The sequence below is a fragment of the Carlito syrichta genome, unplaced genomic scaffold, assembly GCF_000164805.1.
Source record: "Carlito syrichta isolate Samal-C Ts95f unplaced genomic scaffold, Tarsius_syrichta-2.0.1 Scaffold305149, whole genome shotgun sequence".
In the NCBI taxonomy this organism is placed as follows: Eukaryota; Metazoa; Chordata; class Mammalia; order Primates; family Tarsiidae; genus Carlito; species Carlito syrichta.
Window position 1 is genome coordinate 1096543 of NW_007249245.1, and position 6691 is coordinate 1103233.

Below are 6691 nucleotides of genomic sequence, written 5' to 3' on the forward strand. Positions count from 1 at the left end.
CATAATTGTTATTTATAATCTTTTTTATATCTGTGACATCAGTTGTATTGTTTCTCTTTTATATAAATAACTCTCTTTTTTTTCTTAATCTAGTTAAAGGCTTGTCAATGTTGTTTATATTTTCAATTTTTTGGCTATGACACCAAAAGCACAGGCAATCAAAGCAAAACTAGACAAATAGAATTATATAAAATGAAAATGCTTTTGCACAGTAAAGAAAGCAAAACCATGGAACCAACCTTGTTGCCCATCGAAACTGGACTGGATTTTAAAAATGTGGTACATATACACAATGGAATATTTTGCAGCCATAAAGAAGGACAAATATATGGACTTTGCAGCAAATTGGATGGATTTGGAGTCAATCATACTCAGTGATTTACCACAGAAACAAAGAACTGAGTTCCATATGTTCTCACTCATAAGGTGACCTTGAACAATTATAATGCTGTGGGAAGGTGATTGGCAGTAGCGGAAAACTGTCAGGGGAAGGGAGGTTGGGACTGGCAGTAGGGGGAAGCTACTAGGGGAGGGAGGGGCATGCCTCATCAACAAGGGTACTTGCATGATCAATGTTTGTATACCTAGCCCTGAACTATACCCCACATCTTTATAATAATTAATTAATTAATTAAAAAATAAATTTAAAAAAGAAAGAAAACAAAATGAAAAGCAACCTAGAGATGGGAAGAAGTCTTTGCACACCATGTATCTGATAAGGGATTAATATCCAAAACATTTAAGGAACTCTTACAACTCAATAACAAAAAAATTAAAATACGGGTAAAGGAACAGAATAGACATTTCATCAAAGACAAATGGCCAACAGTTACATAAAAAGGTGCTCAACATCACTAATCACCAGGAAAATGCAAATCAAAACCACAGTGAGATATCATTTCATCCTGTAAGGATGACTATTATAAAAAAAAAAAAAGGTACATGTTGGTGAGGATGTGAAAAAAAGGAACACTTGTAAACTGTTAGTGAGAATGTAAATTGGCATTGGCACTATGGAAAACAGTATGAATGTTCCTCAAAAGTTTTAAAATATAACTCATAAAATCCCAACAATCTCACTTCTAGGTATATATTCAAAAAAGCTAAAATCAAGATCTCGAAGAGATATCTGCACTTCCATGTTTATTGCAGTATTATCAAGCATTTGCCAAGATATGGAAGCAACCTAAATGTCCCTTGATTAATGAATGCATAAAGAAATTGTTGTATATGGTCTAGAATACCATTTACCCTTTAAAAAGAATAAAATTCTATGTTGGCAACAACATGGAAGAACCCAGAGGACATTATGCTAAGTGAAATAAGCCAGACATGACAAATACTACATAATACTACTCATATGATTAAGCTAAAATAGTCAAACTCATAGAAGCAAAGAGTAGAATGGTGGTTTCCAGGGTCTGATGGGAGAAAGAAATGGAGCAATATTAGTCAAAGGGTACAAAGTTTCAATTATATAAGATGAGCAAGTCCTAGAGACTACTTTATAGCATGGTATTATAGCTAACAATACTGCAACTATACTTAAAGTTTTGCTAAGAGGGTGGATCTTAGATTAAATATTCTCATCGGGCAACCCCTTCAGGTCCCCTCCCACTGTGGGTGTTTTCTGTTCTCTCAATAAATCCTGTTTTCTCACTTTCAAAAAATAAATAAATAAATGTTCTCGTCACAAAATAATAATAATAAATAAATAAAGAGGGCAGGGTGAAACTTTTGGAAATGATAAATGGCATACATTATGGTGATGGTTTCGTATGTGTATACTTACCTCCAAACTTACCAAGTATATACATTAAATGTGTACAGCTTTTCGTATGTCAATCATACCAAAATAAGTGACTTAAATTATAATAGTGCTGCTGGGCAAACTGAAAGAGGCAATACAGATGAAGGGCTTAGTGTTGTGCCTCCAGTCTCCTGCCCAATCCGGATGCTCAGACATCAAGCCTCAGACAAGTAAACTGTCTTCTCCAGTCCAAGCCCGCTAGGAGGAACCCTGGGTTAGCCCAGAGACACTCCCAACCCAACAGAGAAGCCAATCATCCACTAAATACCCTGCAGATAACCATGACTAGTGGCCACACGCTTTATCCACCACGGACCAGGTCACCCCCTGACCCCCACACCCAAATTTTACATTGAGTTGTCTACCTAAGCATGTCCTAAAGAACTACAGACTCAGAGGCTACAGACTCTTGGCTTAGTCATGGTAACTTATGTTTCTTCAGTATTTCACATTGTGCTGCCCTACACCAACAACGATTTGCTGGACACATCTGGAAAACATTAGTCACTATGTGGATTCAGGCAAAAGGTAGTTAGTATCAAAATAAATCAGATTGATGCTTTATCTAACAACCATTAAAGCTAGGCCTGAATTCAACATTTTATGGCTGCTGACAAGGCTTAATATTTTCCAAAAAATCACCCCAACTGGAAAGAACTAAAATCTTTAGGTATGGTAGTGCTTTCTCTTTAGCCAAAAATATATGTACGCCAGTGTTATAGAACTAAATATCTTGCATGGGATATATTAAAAAAAGATAAGGTACACAGTAATTGTATGGAATTATAAAAAATTAGGCAGTGAGGTAAAAGAAATTCTTTCCTTTTCAAGTTAATCATTAGCAGTTCTCCAGGAAACAAACAACTGAGACTATTGTCTTATTTCCAAAAGTTGCTCAGGGGTGAGCAAAAAAGTTAACTTCATTAGATGTTATATATAAACCAAGGGTGGTCATACAGTCATTGCATGCATGTATCTGACCTCTTTATCTTTGAGTTTCCTCATAATAAAATGTAAGGGTATAATAGTACCTACTTAAATATATCTCAAGAATAGGAAGTTTCTTTTCCTTTTTTTTTTTTTAAGTTGGGATTTTACTCTGTCACCCAGACTGGAGTGTAATAGCATGATCATGGCTCATTGCAGCTTCAACCCCCTGAGCACAGAAGGTCCCTCCACCTATACCTGCTGAGTAGCAGGATGACAGGAGCACACCACCACCCCTGGTTAGTTTTGTTGTTGTTGTTGTTGTTTTGTAGAGACGGTGTCTCACTATGTTGCCCAGGCTGGTCTCAAACTCGTAGGCACAAGAAATTCTCCCACGTCAGCCTCCCAAAGTGCTGAGATTACAGGTGTGAGCCACCATGCCCAGGCAGAAGTTTTGAAGTGACTGCAAAAATAAGATACATGAGGACATTTACACACAGTATTTAGACATGTATATGCTTCAATAAAATGTACAACTAAGGTATTCACTGTTTAAATGTGGCCAATCAACCATTATTCAATGCATATCAAGTGTCAGGAAGGCAGAAACTGACTCCCTCTTCAATTCTATTCCTATTACTTAGATAGAGATATAGAAATTGTGCAAACAATACATCATGCAAAAAAATTAGGTATAGCTTCAAGAATGAAAAAATCAGAATATTAAGTTTTAATATTAAGAAACCAAGAATTTAAAAAGAACAATTTTTATTTTTATTATCAGAGTTCAATGGACAATAAAGTTATGAGTTCCAAGATTTTCACCACTGAAAATTAAATTCTATTAAATTTAGCCATGGTCAGTGTGGGACTCTGTAACATTTTTTTTAAAAAGTACTTACTCTTACTAGAAAAGTTACTATTTACTCAATTTTTTTTCTCATTTACTTCCATTCATACCTGCAACAGAAGAACTGAACAATTGTTTGATTTTTTCCTGGACATTCACCCTGAACTTTCTAGCAGCCAGTACGGGGCCATTCACTAGTGATATACTTCACCAGTGACAAATTAAGCCTGCAATGGACACATGCTATGTCCCAACCCCACCATCCTTGGCTTGCTAAATGGTGTCACGGGGTTGAATTTCAGTCCCCCGTCCCCACAAGCTTTTCAACTTTTTCCATTTAGCATGACCAATGTGTGTCCTCACCGAGAACAACCACTTGGCTCACTTTCTGCTTTATGTGTATAAAGCACATCTAAGTTTGTTTTTAAGTGATAGTGTCAGATCTCTCCTGAGCATTCTATAACTCCTCACCCCCTCAGATGGAAGGTATAAAAAGCTAGGTCAATTACATCCACTCGCTCATCCTTCTCGGACAATGAAAAATTATTCCAATATTGGCAAATATCTGTCTCTCGTGAGGCTTGCCATTAGCTACTTGTATCGGACACTCTTTCTCAAACTTTGCTGCCCTTTGGTGTTGCTGGAGGAACCTTAACAACTTGGATGCCCAAATTCCACCCTTAGAAATTCTGATATAATTGGTATGGAGAGTAGCCTGGGCGTTGAGATTTTTAAAACTCTCCAAGGAGTTCTAAAATGCAGTCAAGTTCGAAAGCTGCTGATTTAGAGCTTGGGAAAGTACATTTGAGTAAATTTAGCAAGTTAGGAGAGAAAAACATAATAGGAATGAAGAGATCTTGGTTTCTCTTTGGGAGAGTAACAGTAACAGTCATGTTGGGAAATTCCTGATATACCTCAAAGTACTACGAAGTTCTGGGGTTTACATTCCCGCTACCTCCCTTTCTTTTGGAGTTTTATTCCTTGGGCTTCTTTGATTTTTATTTAGAGAGAAGACACAATTAAACATTATTGGAATTCATTCTGATCTTTTGCAACAGCCTGACTTTTAATGTAAAAGATCAGTTTTCGAGCAAAATTGAAACAAACAAACCTTTCTTTTTGAAGTTGCTTAGTAAAAATTCTTCTAAATGCCAATCCCAGCAATGAAAACAAAGAGTACAACATGAGTGAGTGGAGACTATTTCTCCCTGAGCAGTGACTAAGTTGCTGAGTGCCAAAATGACAAGCCAAGGAGACACCAGGTGAAGAAAGAATCCTGGTTGGTCACAATGCACGTCGGTGTGGCTGAAAAGGCAGTGTGATCCTGAATATTTGGCCTTAATTTGGAATTTCCTTGTTTGGGTGAGTTTAAGTCCTCAGCACTAATATCATGCGGTTATTTTTGTACGGTTTATTTTCTTTCCCTTTTGTCATTCAATATTCAAAACAACGTGAAATGTACATTCTTCTTCACATGGAGAATGAATTCAGCAGCAACTCAAGCACATAATTCTTCTCTGCATGGAAGGAGATGCTGGACATCTGCTCACCCCAGATCTACAGAACAACGTGGCACATTTACATGGAACAACTGAAGGAGGGCGTCTCCTGTGAGACTCTCACATCAAACACTTCAGGAGAGATACAAACATACGGGCTTTATTGGTGGCAAGGAAACTATTAAATACCTCTTTCATTAAAAAAAAAAATCTGTATTATTTGTCTGCCTGTCCCTTGAGAATAAAAACTCCACAAAATCATTGTATCCTGTTCTAGCTGTATCTCTTGAGACTACAATGCCTGACCTAGAGGAGATACTATTTGTTCAATGAATAAAGAATTCCCATTTTAAATATCCAATCATGAACATGAAGAAAACTACACTGTCTCCTTCTCATCCTGGCGGCAAAGAAATGGAATTAAAATGAGTGGTTTTCTCCTAAACTCCATAAACAAATTTTTGCAGGTGGGAGGGGACACATTTGATTTTGTGAGCACCTTCTGCAGGCATCCCCACCCACCCAGCCAAGTTCAACTTCTGTAACATAGCATCTAGAGGTCTCTTCAAGCAGATAGAATTCCAAGAACCCCAATTTGTTCTGCCAGCACTCCCACGTCCAACCTGGCTACAGCTCTGGCCTGTTTCTGATCTCCCATCGGAAGTCCAGGACAGTGACTCTCAAATATTAGCGCATATCAAAATCACCTGCAGGGCTTGTTAAGCCAGATTACAGGACCCCATATTCACCCCACAACTGAACACACCTGTTTAATAAAAGACTGTCTTCTTCATTTCTTTAAGCCAAAGTGGGCATCTAGATCAAGAAAACTGGTTTCTCTTTTGAGTCTTTGTTCTGAATTCTCTCCTCAATAATCTCCTTCCACTGCAATTGTTCCCAGAGTGGTTTTCATCAAGATATTAACCTTTGAAAGCCCCAAGTCTTGGAGTTCTCATCTATGAAATGGACACATTTCTTTAAAAAAATGTGGTAACCTTTGCTTTTTAAAATAGGTCTAGGTTTACAGAAAAGACAGGCAGATAATACAGAGTGTTCTCATATAGCCCTCTTCTGTACCCAGATTGCCCTATAATTAACATCTTGCATTAGTGTGGTACATGTGTAATAATTAATGGACTAATATTAACATATATTATGAACTAAAGTCCGTAGTTTACATGAAGGTTCACTCATCCCTGATCCTTTTATTTTTTTTTTATAGCTTTGCCTTTTTTGTCATTCAGTTGGAATTACACAGGATGTAGCCTTTCAAACTGATTTCTGTCACTTAGCAGTGTATATTTAAAGTTCCTCCATATATTTTTGTGACTTGATAGCTCATTTCTTTGTATCACCAAATAGGATTTCATCGTATGGATGTAACACAGTTTGTTTATCAGTTTATCTATTGAAAGACATCTTGGTTGCATCCAAGTTTTGGCAATTATAAATAAAGCTGCTAAAATTCATGGCAAGTTTTGTGTGGAAAATAAGATTTCAACTCAATTGGGTAGATACCTAGGAACGGGCATATAGTAAGATTATGTTTACCTTTATAAGAAATTGTCAATGTCTTCCAAAATGGCTCTACCATTTTGCAGTCTA